At 44.2% G+C, this 23,301-nt stretch overlaps 1 protein-coding gene across 2 annotated transcripts in view; it reads right to left on the bottom strand.

Annotated features, from left to right (window-relative positions):
* The window catches only part of LOC126985477 (nascent polypeptide-associated complex subunit alpha, muscle-specific form-like), a 188,104-nt gene extending 166,264 nt beyond the window's left edge, over positions 1–21,840 (bottom strand). For both annotated transcript variants that reach the window (XM_050840434.1, XM_050840440.1), the window contains exon 1: positions 21,624–21,840. The gene's annotated coding sequence lies outside the window, so the exon portion shown is untranslated. The remainder of the gene's footprint in view (positions 1–21,623) is intronic.
* Positions 21,841–23,301: the final 1,461 nt, after the last annotated feature.

Genomic DNA, 23,301 nt, shown 5'->3' with positions numbered 1-23,301 from the left:
GTGAGAAGGAGTAGGAGGAAGAGGAGGAAGAAATAAAAACAGGGGAAAAAGCAGGAACAAGAGAAGGAGCAAGGGAGGGAAGAAAGAGAAGGAGGAGCAGGGGAAGGAGGAGAAAGAGTGAAGAAGGAGTAGCAAAATGAGGAGGAGAAAGGGAAAGGATAATTGGAAGAGGAGGAAAAGGAAGAGGAGGAGAAAGAGAGAACAGAAGCCGAAGGAGGATCTTAAGAAGGAATACCAAGAAGAGGAGAAGGGAGAGAAGGCGAAGGAGGAGCAGGAGGAGAAGTACCTAGAAGAGGAGAAGGCGGAGGAACAAATGGAGAAGTAGTATGAAAAAGAGAGAGGAGAAGGCGGAGGAAGAGAAGGAGAAGTGGGAGCAAGAGGAGGGAGACGCATTTCTAGGCAGGGTGAGAGCCTGGTATGTGTGGGATGACTTAAATTGGCTAAGATTATGACTTACCACATCTTAATGGAGGAATATGGAAGGTGAGATAGAAGGAGGAAGAGGAGGCAATAGAGGAGGAGGAGGAGGAGGAGGAGGAGGCAAAACTTAGCATATATACCTGTGTTGAGGAAAAGAAGAATTAGTCTTTCTCTCTCATCGTCTCCCTTGATTATAGAAAGTGAGACTGAAGGCGAGGAAAAGGAGTGGAAAATATGAGAAAATAGAAGCAGGTTTTTCTGGTACTGACCTGCTTTACTACTACTACTACTACTACTACTACTACTACTATAAACAAGAAATGAGACGAGCTTTATCTATATTGTTTCCATGGCGTCCTCGAGTGTGATCCTCTTCGATAAAATTGCGGTCCCCTCCGGTGTGGCGGCGGCCGTGGTCACTCCCCCATTTGCCTAACGAGATCTTGATGACAGGTACGACAGGTGCGAAATGCCACCCGCACCCAACCTCGGTGTGACCTTTCTTGTCGTTTCGAAATTACCGTGTACTCCCCAACCTTTCGAGAGTACAGTTTTCCTTCTCTTTTCTCTCTTTTATTGTTGCTCCCTGCACATCGCTACCCGTAACCTACCTCAATGTGACCTTTCTCCGCGTCTCGAAATTACTGTATATTCTGCAACCTTTCGAGAGTACATTTTTTCGTTCAGTTTTTTCTTTATTTTATTGTTACTCCCTTTACATCGCTACCCGTAACCGACCTCAATGTGACCTTTCTCCGCGTCTCGAAATTACTGTGTATTCTGCAACCTTTCGAGTGTACATTTTTCGCTCATTTTTGTCTATTTCTTTTATTGTAACTTCCAGCACATCAATGTAACGTTTCTGCTTATTACTGTAACGTAGAATTACTGATGTCTTTGCAGCATTTCGTGATTACTATTTCTTTTATTTTCTCTCTTTTTGTTTGATTGTTACTTCCTAGACATCAATCAACCTTCTCTGGGCATCACTGAACCGTGGAGTATTTCGCCGGTATATTCTCCTCTACTTCTCTCCCTTTTCATTTTATTGTTACTTGCTGCACGTCAATATAACTTTTAAGGGCATCACGGAAACATGGAATTACCGTGGCCCGGGCAGCACATCGCCAGTATTGTTCCTTCACTTTCATGTTATTTTTTATCTCTTCTTTTTCCTCCCTCGCATCAAAGCTATCCCTCTGAGCGCCGATCGAGCTTTGGATTCCTGCTACCAATCCAGTTTTTTGCCTCAGAACTGTTCTATTCCTCTGAGTATCATGTCCTTTCGGTTCTATCATCTGTATAGTTCCCTCAGCTGTTTGTTTTTTCTTATTTTACCTTTCACAGTTCTTTTTTTTTTTCGTCTACATTAGTTTATCTTTTTTGAACGTCACCTAAATCTAGAATACTTTTGACATGTTCACCAGTTAGTACAGCTCCCTTAGTGCTATGTTTCTTTTTCTTCCTATTTTTTTAATTCTCTCCACATCAATGCACACACACATATACAATCATACATAAATAATAACAGCAATTTCACCGTTTGTTTTCAAGGTATAGTCAGAATAAAAGACGAGAAATTGACACTGAAACACAACATGATATAAATTTTTTTTACAAGGGAACAAATGTAAAAAAAAACGCTACTTACTGCTCCTAAAAAGAGTTAGAGGAGTGGCCGAAAGATAGGTCAATAGGTGTTGCTGCTGTTGTTTTGCTGGTGGTATCGCTTCTGCTGTTGTTGTTGTTGCCCCACATCTGTGTTTCATCGCCTTACCTTTCCGAGAAGGTAGCAAGCAGGTGCTCTACAGGGGTATCGTGTAGCTTTGTATTACCCCCCTCCCTCTCCTCCTCAAACAACTTACTCCTCCTACCCCCCCTCCTTCTTCCCTTCCCTTCCTCCTCCGCCTCCTCTCCCCCTCCTCCTCTTTATTTTCCTTCACCATTTATCTCTTTTTGCTCTTTTAATCTTTTGCCTTCATCTTCTCTTCTTAAACTTGTGTCCCTCCCCTTTCTCTTCTATTACGTCCTTGTACATAATTGTCTTCCTTTATATTCTCTTCTTATTTCTGCTCCTCCTCCTCCTTCTATAATCAATCTTTTGCCTTCATCTCCTTTTCTTCCAACTTCACTTCTTCCTTTTTATCTTCCTTTTTCTCTACTTCCTTCACACATCGTCCATATATATTATCATTTTCCTTTACATTCCTCTAATCCTCCTGCCCTCCGCCTCCTCGTCCTCCTCCTCCTCCTCCTCTCCTCCTCTTCCTCTTCCTCCACCTCCTCGTCCTCCTCCTCCTCCTCCTCCTCGCTAACGTTGAGTATTGCCTTTGAAGAGAGACACAATAGTTGGCCTTTGGAGCCGCGCGTTACATGGCTCGCTTCCAGAGGTGTAAAATAGAGAAAGTGAGAGAGTGAGAGAGTGAGTGAGTGAGTGAGTGAGTGAGTGAGTGAGTGAGTGAGTGAGTGAGTGAGTGAGTGAGTGAACGCGAGAAAAAAAAGTGTTCATTAGTGAGAGAGAGAGAGAGAGAGAGAGAGAGAGAGAGAGAGAGAGAGAGAGAGAGAGAGAGAGAGAGAGAGAGAGAGAGAGAGAGAGAGAGAGAGAGAGAGAGAGAGAGAGAGGTATGAGAGGTGTCGCTGCCTGCTATTGTTCAGGTAAATTAGGTCGCTCTTTTGTTTCAAGTTTGTTTCTTTTTTTTTTCGAGCGGTGAGAGGGAGGAAGGTTCGCATTTACCCGGACCTCATGTTTCGTGTTTTTCCGTGTGTGTTTGTGTTTCTTTTACTGCAGAGTCCATCCAGGTCTTTGTTCTCCCGCTCAGGTGTTTGCCGTTATCGTTTGAGTGGCGTGAAGGTGTTTGTTTTGAGGCTTGAAAAACAGGAGTAGGTCACCCTTTGTTTGTGTGTGTTTCCTTTTCTTTTTTTGTTTTATTTGGCACGTGTGTGTGTGTGTGTGTGTGTGTGTGTGTGTGTGTGTGTGTGTGTGTGTTTTTTATCAGAGGTTCGAAAAACTGACACTTTTTTGTCTGCTTTGTTTTATTAATTTCAGCTAATTGGATTATGTTTTACCGTATTGAAATGTTGCATTACTCTCTCTCTCTCTCTCTCTCTCTCTCTCATTGTCTTTCCTTCTTTATCATATCCTTTGTTCCTCTCTTCCAACTCATTATTTATTCGCATATTTTTTCCCTTATATTCCACCTTCCTCCTATCTCTCCCTTATTTTCCTTCCTGCCACAATATTACAGCTCTCTCTTTGCCTTTGTCCTTCCACTCCTCCTTTTTTCTGCTCTGTGCACTTCCCTCTTTCTCTTTTCCCTCTTCCTCCTCCTTCTCCTCCTTTCCCTTCTCTTTTTGTTGGTTTCCATTCTTTATATTTTTCGGTTCAAGGAAATAAATATATGGAGGAATGAAAAGTAAAAATGCCTCGAATATTCCCTTCAGAAAATTTGTTTGTCATCGTGTTATTAGTGTGTGTGTGTGTGTGTGTGTGTGTGTGTGTGTGTGTGTGTGTGTTTGTGTGTATTCTATTCATATTTCAGTTATTAAAAGCTAGTGTTCACGTCTCTCTCTCTCTCTCATTTTTTTCCCTCCATCATCCTAAAGTGGCGTCGATATTTCGCCCTGAAATCCGCTTAACTCTAATAAAACTTCACTATCCCATTAGCGGGGGAAAAAGTTGATGGGAAAAATAATAGGCCGGGGAGAGGAAAAAATTGGGGGAAGGGACGGGAAGGGAAACAGAGGGAAGCCTTGTCGGTACTTTCAATGGGAGAAAAATGTTAAGCTAGGTGTTGGAGTTCATATTTGTGGGAATTTTCTGTATTCGCATTTTTTAGTGGGAATTCAGGCTCGTTGGTGTATTTTGTAAGTAATTTTGTGTTTTGTTTAGGTGTTTTTTTCATTTTTTTTTTATAATGCTGAGAGAGAGAGAGAGAGAGAGAGAGAGAGAGAGAGAGAGAGAGAGAGAGAGAGAGAGAGAGAGAGAGAGAGAGAGAGAGAGATAAGACGTGGGGAGATAAGAAACAGGGGAGTGAGAGAGGAAAAGATAGAGAATCAGGTCAGTAGCACACACACACACACACACACACACACACACACACACACACACACACATACCTATCCACCACACCTCTCATCTCCCCCTCCACACACTTCTCCACCTCCCTCCCACACATTCTCCATCTACCTCCACACGCATACCTACGCCCCTTTTCCCCCTCTTCCACCCTCTCCACATATACATTCATTCTCCTTCCCCTCCTTCATCCCTTCCATATAGAGGCATTCCACTTCCCCTCCTCCTCCACCCCTTCCATTTACAGTCATCCCCCTTCCCCCTCTTTACCCCCTCACACCCATACCCTCCTCCTTCCTTAACATATCAATTGAGACACTGAAAATGGAGCACGAGACAGGTAAAGACACGCCAGTTAATGTGTATCACCTTCTCTGTCCATACTGCAGACTCGCGCTTCACACACCTGTCCTTAATTAGAGGCGACCAGGTGCTTAGGGGACACGATACCTTGCAATTCCAGGTAAGAGTCTCCTGAGGGTGTCAGCGTGTGTGCGTGTGTGTGTGTGTGTCAGTGGGTAAGTGGGTGAGTGGGTGCGTGACCAGAGAAAGGAAAGACACGAACTTCCTTTTCTCTGCCTTTTCCGACCCTCTTCCATTTTAACTTTTTCAATTATTTACATACTTTTCGTGCCCTCTTTTTCTCCAACTTCTGCCCTTTTTAATTTTCTCTTTTCAACTTTCCCGTCAGTTTTCAATCTCTCCGTTTCCTTCCCCTTTGTTTTATATCCTTCTTAAAGATCTTTCTCCTTCGTTTTCTTTTTCTCAGTCTCTTCCTTCCATCTTTTGTTCCTCTCCTTCCTTTGCTTTCCTATTATCTTCTTTCCTTTTTTCTCCCTTTCTTATATTCCACTACCATTCACGTCCCTTTCTCTCATTCGTTCTCCCGTCCTGTCTGTCCTTCCCTGCTCCTTCACCTCCAAAGCAAAGAAAAAAAAAATAATACGTTACCTGTGTGTTGCCTGCCACGCATTGACCTACTCAGGTATGAACACGACATTTCCCAGAATGCCTCCACGTATCCACACTTTAGCTTGTTTGCGGGAGGCGCCACCTGGCCATTTTGCTTGTTTTCACCGCTATGCATTTTTTGGCACACATGTTCCGCGTTTCTCCGGCCTTTCCGCGTTCTCTGACAACGCCTTTGAAACAGTATTGCTAATTTTCACCGTCTGCCGCGTTCTCGTCTGTCTATCTCTTAACCTGACGGGCGTGTTGGCAATGCAATTATGTAACCCAGCCGGCGAGGCAAACGGACACAGACAGACAGACTGACAAAGACAGACAGACGGATAGATATGCTGAACGACAGACAAAACAGACATACACACACACACACATACACACACACACACACTCAGACATACTCAAAAGACAGACAGACAGACAGACAGACAGACAGGCCTCTACGTCACCGCCTTGCGAAAGCACAGCATGTTAACATTTCGTTTGTTTGGGTCACGAATCGCGCGTTTCCCAAAAGCTAAACTGCTCCTCCTCATGCGACCTGCCAGGAGACGTCAATAGAGGCTCTGTTGTTGTGGCTGCAGGTGGAATAAAGAAAGGGGAGAAGGGGACGGAGTGGGAAGAGAGGGAGGAGAGGGAAGAAGGAAAGAAAGAAAGTTGCAGGAGAGGAATGAAGTGGAGTGAGAGAAAGGTCATAGGGATAGGAAACAGAGGGGAAACATTAGAGAAAGGGAAGGCATAAGAAAGGTAGGGAAGACGTAGCATAGAGGAAAAAGAGGAGAGAAAACAAAGAAGTTGCTGAAAAAGCCTAAGGTAGTGAGAGAAAGGGGGAAGCAGAGATAAGGAAGAGAGGGAAGGCGTAGGAGAGAAGGAAGGAAAAAGAAAGGTAGGAAAGAAGGATCATGGAGTTAAACAAAGTGCATAGGGAAGGAGGGAAGGGAAGGGTAAGAGAGACATAAGGTAGTGGGAGGAAAGGGAAAAACAGAAAGTATGAAAGACAGGGAACACATGGAAGAGAAAAAGGAAAGAGGAGAGATAGGAAACAAGTGGCATGGGGTAGGAAAAAGAGGAGAGGAGAAGAAAGAGGAAAGGAAAGGGCTGGAAAGGAGTGATGGAAACTGAGAGAAAGCTCGAAAGGATGGGAAACAGAAGTAAAACATTCGGGAAATGGAAAGCATAAGAAAGGTATATGAAAGAAGCAGTATGGAGTAAGATGAAGAGAAGAGGAGAATATAGAAAGACAGGGAGGGTCAGGAGATGCATAAGTAAGTAGGCAGAAAGGGGAAACGGAGATAGAAAGGGGAAGATACGAGAAAAAAGGACTGAAGAGAAGAGGTAAAGATCTGACATGGAGTAGGAGAAACAGGAGAGCAAAGTGAAGGAAAGAAAAGGGTAGGACAAGCATGAGGGAGTCGGAGAGAAAGAAAAACAAAAATGAGAAAGAGAGGAAAGACATGTTAGAATAGGGAATAGGAGGGGAAAGAAGGATGAGACAGAACAGGAGAAAGAGGAGAGCGGATGAAAGAACGACAGGAAGGGTAGGTGAAGCATAACGTAGTAAGAAACGAAATGAAAACAGATAAGAAAGAGAAGAAGTACATCGGAGAGCAGAAAGGAGCGGGAAAGGTAAGAAAGGAGAAACGTGAAGTAGGGGAAAGACGACAGCATAGGGCAGAAGGACAGAAAGGTATAGGAGAGGTAGAAGGTAGTGGGAGATAAAGGTAAACAAACGCGAAAGAGTGGGAAAACATTGGAGAGGAGTGAAGAAGAGAGGTATAAAAAGTGATATGAAGTCGGGGAGAGGTGAGAAAGGGATAGTGATGGGTGCAGAGTTAAAATTGGGAGATAGGGAGAAATGAGAGATGGAAGGGGGAGAGAAACTGATATAAACGAAGTAGAAATTAAGGGAATAAAGCGTTGGGAAAGGAATAGATGAAGATAGAAATAGAGGAAACAGATAGAACTGAAGGAAAGAGAAGAAACGATAAAAAAGAAAGGAGAGAGGAGAAACAGCGAAGTGAAATTGAAACTAGAATGCGAGGAAGACGAGGAGAAGATAAGGAATGGAAGGAGAGGAACAAGTGGCGAGTGGAGAAGAAAAGTCACGAAAATAAAAGACGCAAGAGAGAAGAGTAAAGATAAAAGAAGAAAAAGGAGAGAAAGTTAAAGTAGAAGATAGGAGAGAGAAGGACGAGGGGAGCAGACGAGAGAGGAGAGAAGGGGAGATGAAGGAAGAGGAAAGGAAAGGAGAAGGAAAGAAAAGAGAAAAAAAGAAAGGAAAAGATAAAAGGACAAGACCGGGCAAGACAAAACAAGACAAGACAAGACAAGACAAGACAGAATAGAACAGGAGAGGAGAGGAGGAAAGAGGAAAGGAGAGGAGGAAAGAGGAAAGGAGAGGAGGAAAGAGGAAAGGAGAGGAAAGGAGAGGAGAGGAAAGGAGAGGAAAGGAGAGGAGAGGACATGAGAGGAGAGCATATGAGAGGAGGAGGGAAGGCAATCTGTAGTGGTCTGGATATGTTGATGGTCTGAGCGGCATTGGAGGCAAGACGCAGTACCTGTAATGTATCCGTCTGATGGCCCTTCCATATCCAGACACGTCCCTCTCTATCACAACCACTTCCTCCTCTTCCTCCTCCTTCTCCTTCTCTATATCCTCATCTTTCTCCTCCTCCTCTTCTTCCTCTTTCTCCTATAGACCCCGGACCCAAAAGAGCACACAAAAGATTTAAGAAATTGCACCAACGACTGACGCAGCACAGCGGTGAAGGTAACAGAGCGAGGCGTATTAGAGAGAGAGAGAGAGAGAGAGAGAGAGAGAGAGAGAGAGAGAGAGAGAGAGAGAGAGAGAGAGAGAGAGAGAGAGAGAGAGTAAACACGCTAATATGAGCATTTATATACTAATGTGTTACTCATTAGCGCAGAATTTAATAACAGTAACAATAATATTACTGTACGTCATATCAAACATTATGGAGGAGGAGGAGGAGGAGAAGGAAGAGGAGGAGGAGGAGGAGGACTAGCAAGCAGGACGAGGAAGATGAAGGGGGGAGGTAGAAGGAGGAGGAGGAGGAGGAGGAGGAGGAGGAGGAGGAGGAGGAGGAGGAGGAGGAGGAGGAGGAGGAGGAGGAGGAGGAGGAGGAGGAGGAAGGGGGGGGGCGATAGAGACAGCAGCTGATGTATAATTAATGTCTAGTTATGGCGCAGCAACTCAATATGCTGCCGTGTGCCTCGTCTCGGTTACTTCGAGTCAATCTGGCTTATTGCAGTGCCGTGGATGGGGCCGCGGGGACGTGTGCCGGCCGGGTGCGTCAGGGCGGCTTGTTTGTTCCTCCCACACGTTACAATACAGAGCAAAGGATCCAGATTGTCTTACTCAGCCTCTTATATTTACCGACTTCCGACCCCAAAACTGTCTCGTGGACCCCAATAAGGAGATTCACTTATAATTATCGTTAAAATAGTTAATTCCTGATGTTTCTTGGCAATAGTTAGGCGTCAGAAACCGGTAAATACTATGCTCTGAGTACGATAATCTGGCAACGTTGATACAGAGCACAATATTCCTAAACCTTTTGGCCCCCTGGTACACACATTTGACAAGGTTTTCGTAGGACTTCTGGGTGTTTCCGTGGGTACTCTTTTGACCCTACTGGCAGTGTGACCCTTCTTCTGTAACTTGAACCTAAAACACACTCATTAAAACCCAAGGGATCTCCTCTTCGGCCCTTAGCCCATATTCTTCAACGTATCGAGGCCTCACTTCACCTGTTTCTGAAGTCTCGTAGAAGTTGATGTTTTATTTATGGACCATTTTGTGATGATAGTGATAATTTAACACGACTTTTGCACCTTGAACGGAAAAAAACACCACCCATGAAAACTCGGTTAACCGGTAGCTGCAGGGATCATGTTTCTTAAACGCTCCTCTAAGCGAGAAAAATGATAAAAAAAACCACTCGCACAAACCATTTCATAATATATATCAACGCATTTGTGATCAGTTTATGCATCATCTATTTTTTGGGGTTTAAATCATGGCAGAATTTTGGCCCGTCGCTGGTACACGGTAAAGCCACAAATTTGGCCCGTCGCTGGTACACGATAAGGCCACAAATTTGGCCCGTCGCTGGTACACGGTAAAGCCACAAATTTGGCCCGTCGCTGGTACCGGGTTAATCTTCTCTGTGGCCCAAGGAAATAGGGGTTGTGGGAGCCCGAGACTTTTAGAAATATGTAACTTTGAAATTAGTTGATATGGGAGACAGAAGCGTTTAAGAATACCAACCAGAGTTCTTTCTTTAAACTCCAAATGGCTCCCTTGTGTGCCTGTACCCCTACGCCGCGCTGTTGGTGTTTAAGTGAGTGTTCTGATGCTAATTGGTTCACGAATACAGAAAGGCAATATCCGTCAGGGTTATTTTATTCACAAAAACTTACGCGGGTCATAGGCACAAACGAAACACAAAGAAAAGGTGTTTGTGTGTATATGAGTTTGTGTGACTGTTGTGTAGTGTAGATGACATGTAAGTGTTGGTGTGTGTGTGGAACAATATGTATATCACCGCTCAAACCGCGTGCTCTCGTCCCCGGTGACTCCTCAGAAAATGGAATGCTACAGCGCTTCGTCCTCTCTCCCTTCACTCCGGCCCGCCTTAACGATATGGTGATGAGGCGCAATAAATGTAATCACGGCGTAATCACACACGCTTGCGCACCGACCCAATGAATGTTACAGTGGAATTATCTTCTTCCACTAATCATTAATCAAGTTATACATACACCGCGGTTTTGTTGAGTCACCGCTACCCAGGCACATGACCACGACACATCTTTCTCCGTTTTCTTTATAGGAGCATCGTGTGGGCGTTTCTTTCGTTAATTAACCCAAAATGTTCTTTCTCTCTCTCTCTCGTTAACCGAAAATGTTGTCTCTCGTTATCCCAAAATGTTCTCCTCTCTCCCTCTCTCTCTTTTTGCCACTCATTTCTACTTTCTGTACAGGAGCAGTGATTAACGGGACTATTTTTTGGTATTTATTTTTCCCTCAACTGTAAAAACCGTAAAAAAAAGTCCGCACATCCCCAGCTAGTCTAACTGTCTCACAAAAGCAAAATAATCTCACCTTTCTCTCAACTTCCCTTCACGTCCTTCAATTAATCCTGACTCGCTGCCACATAATCTCTCACCCGCCTTTAAGTCCTCGACAGTAGATCAAAAGCCGCACCAGATCCACACAGGCCGCGGAAGATAAATAAGAGTGCGTGGAACCTTAGCCCTAACGTCGGTAACAGGGAAACTTTGGACGCGGGGCGCACTGAAAAAGTTAGGATAAGAAGGGGAACGGAGCCGTCCTCACCTTTGACTCCCCAAGCTCGGTGCCAAGATTCTGAGTAAGGCCGCGAGGCGTAAAGAGTAAGGAAGCGTAAAGGAAAGTGAAAAAACAAGATTTGAATAAGGAAAGGAAGAATAAGGAGGAGGGGGAGCTTTCCTTCACCTCTGACTTCATAGTACACTGCCAACATTCAGACAAGGACTTGGGGGAAATAGAATAATAATGATCAAAAATACATACAAATAGATATAAGCTCGTATCTGGACACCTCTCCTCCCGAAATTGACCTCTGTTTCGGCCACCTCTTTGGATTCTTTTTAGGAGCAGCGAGTAGCGGGCTTTTTTTATTATTGTTTATTTTTTTCTGTGCCCTTGAGCTGTCTCCTTTGTTGTAAAAAAAATAAAAAAGCAAAGGAAAAAATAGACACAAAAATATGGGATAAAAAAGATAGATCTGCCCACAAGAAGGCAAGTTAAGCTTTAGAAGAAATAAATATGATAGAAATAAAGTAATAGTATATATATAAAAAAAAAACTCTAAAAAAGCTGAATTTTGAAGAATCCGAAATATGTTTGATGAAAATTTTATGAAAGTAAATAAATAAGATCAAAGAAAAACGCAAAATTGGTAACATCACATTTTCTTCTACATTGGCAACAAAAAAATCAATCCAGATCACCGAAAAAAATAACTAATACGATTTCACTCATCCTTCCTCCTCCACAAAAAAAAAAAAAAAAAAAAAAAAACAAACAAAAAAGTTAATCCGAAAAAAAAGGAGCGAAAAAATGAGAAAAGAAAAAAAGTCCCCGAGAAACGTTTCCAGCGATATCTCTCACCGTTTCCGAGGAGGCGTTCAATTTCTCGACTTAATGCACCGTAAACAAGTCGAGAATTTAGAGGAAAAATTAACGTCTCAGAAACTCTTGCCTTCCCCTCGCCCGCTCGCCAAGACCAAGACCAAGAATGAGACCCGGAGACCCTCTGGTGTAAGTAGCTTGTTAGCCCGAGGGAAAGGGAAACGAGGGGGAGGAGGACGAGGAGGAGGAGGAGGAGGAGGAGGAAGAGGAGGAGTAGGAGGTGGGATAATCTCTCTCTCTCTCTCTCTCTCTCTCTCTCTCTCTCTCTGTTGTTGGGGGTGTTTTGAGAGAGAGAGAGAGAGAGAGAGAGAGAGAGAGAGAGAGAGAGAGAGAGAGAGAGAGAGAGTAGGGGGGGGGGCGAGTGTGTCAGTGACCACCTCTGACGAAATGGTCATTTAAAAGGTTTGTTGAAACTCTGTTGGAAGTGTGATGCAAATGTGTGGATGGTGTGTGTGTGTGTGTGTGTGTGTGTGTGTGTGTTGAACTGTAATGAAACAGGATTTGTGGGACGGGCGAAATGGATGGATAAATTGTATGATATCATTTGGAGGGCGATTGGGAGTGGAGCTGACTGGCTGGGTGTGGAGCAAGGTGAAGTGGAAGGAGGTGGATGGACCGGGATGGGAAGTGGAATGTGAGAAAGGAAGGTGGGGGTGTGATAGGATGGAAGGAAAAGGGGGGAAAAGTGGCTGCGTGGGTGTGGAATGATGTGGGGTGGAATAGAGTGGATAGTGTGGAGCGAACGAGGAGTTCAGTGGAGTGGAGTGTGGAAGATGTGGCGTAGCTGGCTGATTTCAGTGGTCTGCGAATCGTCGACTTAAGTGAAGAAATCAAAAGAAAATTGAATAGAGAGAAAGAGAGGAGAGAGAGAGAGAGAGAGAGAGAGAGAGAGAGAGAGAGAGAGAGAGAGAGAGAGAGAGAGAGAGAGAGAGAGAGAGAGAGAATCATCAAAGGGATTGAAGACACGAATTCAAGGGCTCCGGAACATCTTTTTCTAAATATTTCATTAATTTCTCTGGCTCTTTCTTTCTCTCTTTCTCCTCACCATTTACTTTTTCAATTATTTTTCTATTTCACTTCTCTTTGCGATCTTAACGGTTTACTATTTTTGCTTTAACACTATAACGATAATTCTAAATGCTTGGGTGTCGCAATGTTTTTAGACGCTTAAGCCTTAGTTGTGTTTCTTTTATTTTACATCACGATTATTTTTAACGCAAGGGTGTGTGTTTTTACGAGAGGACAATAACTGCGTACATTTTGGAAGCATTCACCCCTCCAGAAAACATATAAGGAATACAATAATAAAAAAAGAGTGCGATATTTTCATACGATAAGGACAATAAGAGGAGTATTATAATCATTAGCAAAATTACTGAATAAGATAAAAATAGAAAAAAAAAGAAAAAGAAATGCAGATATGACAGACATGCAAAAGTACCTCGTTAGCAACAGAAAATTTTCATTTAATAATCTTATTACAGAAACTTGAAGAAAAAATTGAAGCTTGTGCTCTGTTTTTAGTGAAAGGTTAATGACGATGTATTGACTGGTCGAGGGTCTTTGAAAGAGATGGCGGATGAGTTGGCAGAGAAGAACCGATTTGATATAAAGCAAAAGAATGGATATAAAAAAAAAGAAATATAAAACACATACTACGCAAATAACAAAAAGAATAACAAAACCGAGTAGTATGAAAACCTAAAATTCAAAAGGGAAAAAGGAAAAGAAGAAATGAACATAAAAATATTATGAGAAGAGATATTAAATTCATATCACACACACACACACACACACACACACACACACACACACACACACACACACACACACACACACACACACACACAGAAAATACGTAACCATTATTATAAGCGGGACATTTTATACCAACAGTGTGCTATGTAGGTTTCAGAGAGGAGGAGGAGGAGGAGGAGGAGGAGGGGGAGGAGGAGGAGGAGGAGGAGGAGGAGGAGGAGGAGGAGGAGGAGGAGGAGGAGGAGGAGAACATAGAAAAAGATTAAACATATTACCTCCAGGGACTATGAAAGAGACGAGGAGGATTTGTACCCCTTGAGAGAGAGAGAGAGAGAGAGAGAGAGAGAGAGAGAGAGAGAGAGAGAGAGTGAGAGTGAGAGAAAATTGCGTTGTTTCTCTAAGGTCACAGGAAACAAGGCTATTCCTCCCTTTCCTCACGTCTGTTTTCCTCCATTACTCTCCTTTTCACCCTTCCCTAACTCCCCTCACCATTTATCCTTACCCTACTTTCTCCTCTCTTTTTCCTGCTTACCCTTTTTCTCCCCTCATTATCTCTCCTCTCTCTTTCCCCTTACTCCTTCCCTTTCGAATCTCACCTCCCGTTTTCTTTATTTCCGTCACCTTTCCCATATCTTTCATTTTCTCTTTCTCCTTTTTCATCTTCCCAATTTCCCGACTCCCCTGAGCATTTATCCTTTTCCTGTTTTATCCCCTCTCCTTCCTGCTTCCCCTAGGTCTCATTCTCATCATCACTCCCTTTCTCTTTCCCTTCCCAATCTCACTTCGACCCCTCCCCTTTCCGTTCTCCTTCCCATTCACCTCTCCCATCACCTTCATCCCGCCCCCCCGCCCCCCTTTTCTCCACTTAAACACCGTCCACCTACGTCTTATTTCTTTCATTTTCTTTCCTTACTTCCTTTCTTCACCTTGTCGCTGTTCCTCCCAGCTAATCCTCCTTCCACTCTTTCCAGCATGATCACGTATCCTGGGAAGGGAAGATTTGGGGGCAGTGTACGGAAAAGGAAATGAAGGAGGGGCGGGAGCAGGAGGAAGAGGAGAAGGAGGAGGAGGAGGAGGAGGAGGAGGAGGAGGAGGAGGAGGAGGAGGAGGAGGAGAACAATGCGAGGCTGAGAAAGAGAGAAAAAGAAGTGCAGAAATGTCTTTAAAGCAGGTATGAGGAAAGTTGTGTGATGAGTTTGTTTGTGGTGATGCTGGGACGAGAGAGAGAGAGAGAGAGAGAGAGAGAGAGAGAGAGAGAGAGAGAGAGAGAGAGAGAGAGAGAGAGAGAGAGAGAGAGAGAGAGAGAGAGTTTGAAATTCGTTATTGATTGAGAAATTAAAGATTGAAGGTGATCGGCGATTTACGTCTTTCTTCCTCTTTTCGTTACTTTCTTTCTTTCTCTCTGCCTTCCCTCCTTCCTTCTTTCCTCCCTTCCTTCTTCCTACTTCCTTTCTTCCCATCCGCAGAGTCTTTAATTACCGTCCTTCCAATCCTTGGCGTATGTCTATAAATCTAATTGACATTCCACACCAAAAAAAGTAGAATTAGGGGATCTCTCTCTCTCTCTCTCTCTCTCTCTCTCTCTCTTTTTAATCAAGGGTATAGTACGAAGAGGAAGTGGGTTAGTGGTGAGGTACAGGTGGGGAATAGGAAAGACAGTAGGAGTGTACAGTTGTATGGTGTAGGTTCGTTAGTTGTTCTGGTGTAGTTATTGTTTATCGGGCACCTTATTTGTATACCCCCGGCGTGCTGGGGGGGGGGGGTGTTTGAATTGTTTGTGTGTAGAGAGCTAAGCTAAGCTATGGCGTCACTTGTGTGAAGTGGTGTGTGGGCGGTTGTTCTCGTAGTGACTTCAAGCTGCGCGGAAACCAGGGGTGGACCAAGTTCGTGCTGCCGTCAAGCTCCTTGACGTGGGTGTAGTTCACGTCGTCTTGCTGGTCTAGTTTCTCCCATATCTTTCCGGCGGCCTCCCGTAGCCTTGTGCTGACTAGTTGTACTCCGAGTCTGCGGTGTTGTGCTGCTGTGTTTTCCGTGTACGGGTATTTCTGTCCGGTGGCAAATCTCAGCGCTTTGTTCTGCAGCCTCTGAAGCTGTAACATCTTGGTGTGGGAAGCCATGCGTGTCGGGGTGGGTGAGTAGTCTAGTATAGAAAGTATCTTAGTCTTTACCAGATATAGTTTGAGCCGCTCTGTGAAGTGCCAGAATCTGTTAAGAGATGTGAGGGCTGTTTTAACTTTCATGGTTTTGTCGTTGACATGTTTAACGATCAGGCCGGTGGACGTCACTGTGTGGCCTATATCTGGCATTGTTTTTGGTGGGAGATGGTGTTGCCCTGTATTTGTATGTCATTTAATTTTTTCCTGCCGAGTGCGATCACAGCGAACTTGTCTTCCTCTCTCTCTCTCTCTCTCTTTCTCTCTCTCTCTCTCTCTCTCTCTCTCTCTCTCTCTCTCTCTCTCTCTCTCTCTCTCTCTCTCTCTCTTCCTTCCTCCCATTTTCTTTCTTTCTTTCTTTTTCTTCCTCCATTTGCACCTATACTTTCCTATCTCTCTTTCTTCTTTTTTCTGTATTCTTTTTCTCTATGTTTGCGTTCATTCATTCCCTTTATCTCATTTTCTTTATATATTTTTCTCTCTCTCTCTCTCTCTCTCTCTCCAGAAAGCGGAAGTGAATTTGGATTTTAAATTATGGGCTAATTGTGTGCGTGCGTGTACCTGTGTGTGTGTGTGTGTGTGTGTGTGTGTGTGTGTGTGTGTGTGTGTGTGTGTTGATTCTTACATTTTTTTTCTCATTGTTGTTATTATAGTTATTGTGACTAATTTAATAATAATCATCATCATCAGCATAAAAATCAATATAATCACAACTTCCACTAAACAACAAAGAAAGACGTCATGGAAAAGAGAGAAAAACAACAACACCATACTACAAAAAAAACCACCGGGAAATCTATCATAGTAAAAACAGCTGGAAGAAAAAGAGGAATAAAGAATGAGAGAAAAAACGGCCAGGTATTGTCAGCAGGAGGACATGACTGGGCTGAGCATCTCTTAGGAACCCGGAAGCTGGGCGAGGAGATAACAGCAGGAGGGATAAAGCAGGGACAGGACGAGGGGGGGGGGGAGGGGGAGGAGGAGGAAGGAAGGTGAAGGAGGAAGTGGAGAGGATGGGATGAAAAGATACAGAAAGAGGATGTGTGAAGCAAAGGTGGGGAATGAGGAAGAGGAGGATGAGGTGAAGGATGTGGAAGAAGTGTGGGGCAGAGACGTGGAAAGGAGGAAGATGAGGACGAAGAGGTGGGAATGATGATGGGTTGCAGGAAGCGGAAAGGTGAAGTGGAGGAGGAGGAGGAGGAGGAAGAGGATAAGAACGAGGAAGAGATGGGAGAGAAAGAAGTGCAAGACATACCCAAAATTCGGTTGTAAAGGAGGAGAAAATGTAAGATTTCTTTTGTTCAAAGTAAAAAAAAATGCATAAAGAGGAGGAAGATAGAGAATTGGTGAAAGAAATGACAATAGAAAGAAAAGAAGCTACGGATATAGAGATGAAGGAGGAGGAGGAGGAGGGAGAGGAAGGAAAGGAAGAATAGAAAAATGGTGTACAGGAAGCAGACATGAATAAAAGAGAAGGAAAAGGATGAGTATATAAAACACGAAAGAGAAAGAGAAGTACAAGAAGAAAAATAATAAGAAATAGAAGAATGTTATCCGGTAGAGAATATGGAAAAGGAGAATATACTACCCGGAAGAGAGGAGAAGAGTAGGAAGAGGAGAAGGTGTAAGAGGAGGAGGAGGAGGAGGAGGAGGAGGAGGAGGAGGAGGAGGAGGAAGTTTATGAGGGAGAGGAAGGTATTATATGGAGGGGAAATAACAAGGAATAAATTTTTGGAACGCAGGAAGGCGCAGGATGATGTTTGTGTGTGTGTGTGTGTGTGTGTGTGTGTGTGTGTGTGTGTGTGTAAATACTTAGGTGATATTTCAATGTAGATGACTCATTAGAGATTCACTTCCTTCTGGCTCTATTGATTAAAGAGAAAGGGCACATTCTCTCTCTCTCTCTCTCTCTCTCTCCGATCAGAATGGGAAAACGTGATAAGTCAGTATATTTTGTTGCTTTACGAGAGAGAGAGAGAGAGAGAGAGAGAGAGAGAGAGAGAGAGAGAGAGACTATGAGCATAAAGAACAATAAATCAGAAAGTTGTAGGGAGAGGAGAGTCATAAACAGCTTTTTTTCTCTCTCTCTCTCTCTCTCTCTCTCTCTCTCTCTCTCTCTCTCTCTCTCTCTCTCTCATCTTTATCGTTATCTGCCTTACTTTTATTCCGGTGTTTATATTTTGCCCAATATTGCATTTTCCTTAATCTCACCTCTTCTCTTTGTCGCTTCCTTTTTCAACAATATTATTTTCTAATTTAATCTTTCTCTTCATCAATTGCTTTTTCTTTTTTTGTTTTTTTATATCTTGTTTAGTGTTTCTGTATAATTTCCTCTTGTTTTACCTTTATTATTTTTCTCTCTTTCTTGTTCTTTCTTTCTTGTTGTAACTTTCTTTTTTTGTGGGTTATTAAAGTTTTTAGGGACAAAATTAGCTGAGAAGTCTGTAATTCGGCGTAATTTTCCTCATTCTCTCTCTCTCTCTCTCTCAATATCTATCAGTCTATCTCGTACACACACACACACACACACACACACACACACACCTGGAAAATGTAATCCACGCAGTACCTTTTTTTTCGCTAATTACTCCTGCAATTTTATTTTTCACCAAGCAGTAAAAAAATAAATGAAAGGCTCAATGACCTCTCGTAATTGTGTTCAGAAAGCGGAAAGAAAGGCAAAAGAAGGAGGAGAAGGAGAGAGAGAGAGAGAGAGAGAGAGAGAGAGAGAGAGAGAGAGAGAGAGAGAGAGAGAGAGAGAGAGAGAGAGAGAGAGAGAGAGAGAGAGAGAGAGAGAGAGAGAGAGAGAGGAAAAGAATGAAAAGAGGAGTAGGCGAAGGAGAAGGAAACAGAAAAGATGAACAAGAAGGGGAATGGAATGGATGGGAAAAACGGTCGAGTATAAAGAAGAAAGAGGAAAGAGAGGAAAGAAAGAGAAAGAGGTAAGGGAGAAAAGGATGAAACAAGGAAAGAGAAAGATACATGGTGAGAGAAGAATATAGGGATAGGAAACAGAGGAAATTGAAACGAAAGACAAACTGCTACATGAAAGATATGAAGAGGGAGAAGAAGGAGGAGGAAGAGGAGTAGAAGAAGGAGAAGGGGAAAGAGAAGGAGAAGTAGAAGGAGAAGATGGCGGCGATGCAGGAGTAGGAACAGGAGGAAGAGCAGGATGATGATGATGAGGAGGAGGAAGGGAAGGAGGAGGAGGAAGAGGAGGAGGAGGAATAAAAAACCGCTTAACAATAGGAGAATAGAATGGGGAGATAACAAAGAAAAAGGAAAGAAATCATGAATAGTGAAGAAGATAGGGATAGGAAAGAGAGGAAACGAAAAGGGAAGACAAAGTGATTGATGAAAGAGATAAAGAGGGAGAGGCGTAGAAGGAGGAGGTGGACGAGGAAAGAGGGGGAGAAGAGGAGGAGGAGGAGGAGGGGAGAGGGAAAAAGGGGGGGGGGGTTGGAATGAGTGGCCTCCAATAATTTATGTGAAACTTAATTAAGAAGAGGAGGCAAGAGGCAAACATGCAATAAACAGTACATAAATCGATAGGGAATTACGTTATTGGGTGGTGGTGAAGGTGATGGTGATGATGATGGTAATGATGATATTGATGGTGAAACAGAGCAAGAGGGGGATGAGAAGGATAGACGATGTAAAGGGCAGAAATAGAGAGAGATAAATGGAGATAGGGAATGAATTGGAAAGAGAGAAAAATATAGAGATAGAGATAGAGGTGATGATGATGGTATAGATGGTAATGATGATATTGATGGTGAAAAAGAGCAAGAGGGGGATGAGAGGATAGACATTGTAAAGGGCAGAAATAGAGAGAGATAAATGGAGATAGGGAATGAAGTGTAAAGAGAGAAAAATATAGAGATAGAGATAGAGGTGATGATGATGGTATAGATGGTAATGATGATATTGATGGTGAGAAGGTGCAAGAAGAGGAGAAAAAGGATAAAGATGCAAGAGGAAGAAATGAAGATATATAAATGCTGGTTGAGAAAGCAGTAGAAAGAGTGATAGATATGAGAGAGGGTGAAGATGAAAAAAGTAGAGATAGAGAATAATTGAAGCAGCGAAAGAAGTGGAAAGAGAGAGAAGAATAAAGAGAGATGGAGATGAGAGTGAAAAAGGTTGGAGAAAGAGAGATAACACGAAACGTTGAAATGGAGGGAGATGAATGGCGGAAGAGATATAGGAAGAAAGTGAAAAGGATAAAGAGAGATAGAGATTGGGGTGGGAAAGTGTGATAGTAGACGAGAGAGGTAGAGATAGCGACGGATAGATGAAGGTAGAGAAGGAAATAGAAAGAGAAAAAAGGGTAAGGAGAGATAGAGGAAGAAGCGGAGGAAAATCTCTCAATACCCTCCTTTCAGCTATCTTCTTACTCTTTCTTAAAATAAAAAATAAAAAATCCGTTTCCTTACGTCGCTCGAAAAAATTTAATACGACGTCAATTTTTTTCTTATTTTCTTTACTCCTTTAATCAAAGCGAGAGCGAGGGAGGGAGGGAGGGGATAGGCGGTCATGTTGTTGTTGTTATTGTTGTTGTTGTTGTTGGCGTTATTTCTGTTGTTACTAGCGAAGGTGATTTTAATGTAGAGGTTATAGGCGTGGTTATGGATGAGGTGCGATGGGTGAGGTAGTTGGAAAAGGTAAATTTTGGGGAATGTGCCATAGCTGCGCGTGTCCTCCGTGCTCATCTCCGTTGCATTGGCCCTTAAGCTTGTAGTAGGTAAGAAATAGGTCAAGTGTGATATCCGCGTTCCCACCGTATATCTTTCCCAGGTTTCCCGAAGTACCCCTTTATCGACAAGCCAGGCGGTGGTGATGGTGGTGGTGGTGATGGTGGTGGTGGTGATGGTGGTGGTGTTGGTTCTAATGGTGGTGGTGGTGGTGGGAATGATGATGATGTTGGCGGTGGTGATAGTAGTGGTGGTGGTGGTGGTGGTTGTGGTGGTGGTCGAGGAAATTGTGTTGGTGTTGGTGGTGGTAATGGTGGTGATGGTGGTGGTGGTGGTAATGGTGGTGGTGGTAATGGTGGTGGTGGTGGCAGTGGAGCGTGTTTCTGCGTGTTAATTCCCTGCCTTGATGACTTTTGCATTCCCGTCCTTCCTGTAATTCCAAGAAGTTGAAAATAAGCTCAGGTGTTCCCAAGAAGTAAAAAAAAAAAAAAAAAAAAAAAATTGAAAAACAGCCATTCTCATTCTGACTTTTTTTCTTGTCTTTCTCCGCCTGCATTACAAGTACCCAGGTCTGTGTGTGTGTGTGTGTGTGTGTGTGTGTGTGTGTGTGTGTGTGTGTGTGTGCCTTCCGTTCGCCTTTAACACGTGCGCACAGGTGAGTCAGGCTTCACCCATCACCTCCCACACCTGTGGTTTACGAGCCAGAGGTGCCCCGGGATGTTACCTTGCTCGCTCGCCACACCTGTTCTGTCATATTCCACTCCTGCGCATTCTCCCCACACACCTGTACTCCCCTCTACCAGTCTCGTCTTCTCACCTGTCTCCTTTCTTCCCTCCACCACGTCACATTTCCCTGCGTCCCCCCCTCACACCTCACACACACACACCTGTCTCACTTGACACACCTGCAGTCCACCTTTCACACATCTTTTACCAAGCAGTTGTGGTATTTATATGTATTTATCTATCGTTGACTTATTTCAGCATCGCGAATCTGTGCTGCCGACCAGAGGCGAAAACAGTCACAACAAAGGTCTGAGGAATTTATAAAAACAGCCAAAAAAGTCAACATCAGAGGAAGATGTTTGCAGCGGGGATAAAAAGGCGCTGGGGCTGGAAGGGACTACAAAGGACCGCCAAAGGGGAGCTACTACAGCGGTGCGGCATCGGAATAAAAAATGTCACGGAGACTTAAAGCAGAGAATGAGAGAAAGCGAGTGTAGCGGCGGAAAGAGTGAGCTACAGAGATAGCGAGAAAGGATCCAGAGAAGAATCACAGAGCTCAGAGTTTAAAGGGCATGGCCGAGGGGGCAAAACGTGCTGAGAAGTCTTAGAAATACACGACTTTAAAGCTCACCGACCTGGTCATGGAGCGGCCTGGGGGGCTCCAGGGGTCCCAGCCCCCGGGTCAGGCTCATGCCCCGCCGATCAATATTCCATTTCGCCTCACGCGGGTTCGAACACACACACCACAGGGCCAGTTATCAGGCAGTTCTCTCGAGGAGCCTCCGTCACGGCTCTGCACACCTGCCTGGAAATGAGGTCACCACATGACTAGCGGGGCCAGGCGTGAGGCAACCATGTGAGTCGCTGCGGCCCACACGTCGTACCGCACCAGCCTGCACCAGCCTCCCTCCCTCGCTCCCTATCCCCCTCCCTTCCTCTCTTCCTCCCTCTCAGCCACCGTTCACACCCCGGCAAATGCATTACAGTATTTTAAGCTTCGTTGAGCCCACGTCCCTCTGCCTCAGCTTAACCCACCGCCGCTGCGAGAGGTCTTATGTTTTCTTACATATTCCGCGCGTGTGTTTGTGTTGTTGGTTATTTGTCCGCCTCACGCGTCCGGCCCGCCTCTGCGCACGCGTGAACGATTTATACGCCGGGGAGAATGTGAGGAATTATATTCTTTCCTTTGCGAACGCCGGCGATCACCTGGTGCCCCTGCCCGCGGGTTGATGAGGCCCGGGCCGTGAATACCTGAGGGGGGCGAAGTAGCTAGGTGATTATTGATCTCAAGTACTTTCTCTCTCTCTCTCTCTCTCTCTCTCTCTCTCTCTCTCTTTCAGACACACGCACACTGTTAATTCAAGATAGCATCCTCAGAGAGAGAGAGAGAGAGAGAGAGAGAGGAACATACCTACAGACATACATACATACATACATACATACATACAAAGAAACATAAACACACAAAGTCACAGAAGTAAAAGGTTGGAAAGAATAGATGTTTCGGTATATGCAGACTTCAAAATTTTCCTCTCATCACAATCTGCCTTCCCAGAATCCCTTCTCTGCTCCTACCTTCTCCTCTCCTCCTCCTCCTCTTCTCTCCCTGTACACACCTCACCATCACTCGCACCATTCACTCACTCTCCCCACAGCTCTCCCTCTCCCTCAACTCCATCTCCAAACCACAATGCTGCACCCCCTCTCTCTCTTCTCCTCTCCCTCCTCTTCCTCACTCTCCCCACAGCTCTCCCTCTCCCTCAACACCATCTCCAAACCACAATGCTGCCCCCCCCCCCCCCCTCTCTCTCTCTCTCTCTCTCTCTCTCTCCACTTTTCCCCCCTCTTCCTCTATCTGTCTCTCTTTTTCTCTCTTCCTCCCCTCCCACAAATACTTCCGCGGCGGGACCGGGATTTACTCATTGCAACATTTTACGAGGCCCCGAGTATTGGACTGGGCGAGGGTGGACGAAGCTCGGTGGGAAAGTACGCTGACTGGTCTACGTGGAGGGTGGGTGGAGGGGGTTACGTGGCGCTGGGTGGGGATTTGGAGTGGAGGGAGGAGGAGGTTAGGAGGAGGTGGGTAAGGATGTGGAGAGTGTAAGTGGACAGAAATAGACATAGGTCGACCCTCACGCGTTGCAGAATTTTTTATCTGTCTTTTTTTAATTTTTTTATCATACCTAATTATATTTCGTGTTTCTGTCTCATTCTCTCTCTTTCTATCTCTCATATCTTTGTTTTTATCTCTCATTCTCTCTCTATCTCTCACTTTCTCTCGGCGTCATTTTTTTTTATCTATTTTTCTGACTT

The sequence above is a fragment of the Eriocheir sinensis genome, chromosome 5 (genome assembly GCF_024679095.1).
Source record: "Eriocheir sinensis breed Jianghai 21 chromosome 5, ASM2467909v1, whole genome shotgun sequence".
Classification (NCBI taxonomy): Eukaryota; Metazoa; Arthropoda; class Malacostraca; order Decapoda; family Varunidae; genus Eriocheir; species Eriocheir sinensis.
The sequence above is the reverse complement of the archived record's forward strand: the minus strand, read 5'-3'. Positions and strand labels throughout refer to the sequence as shown.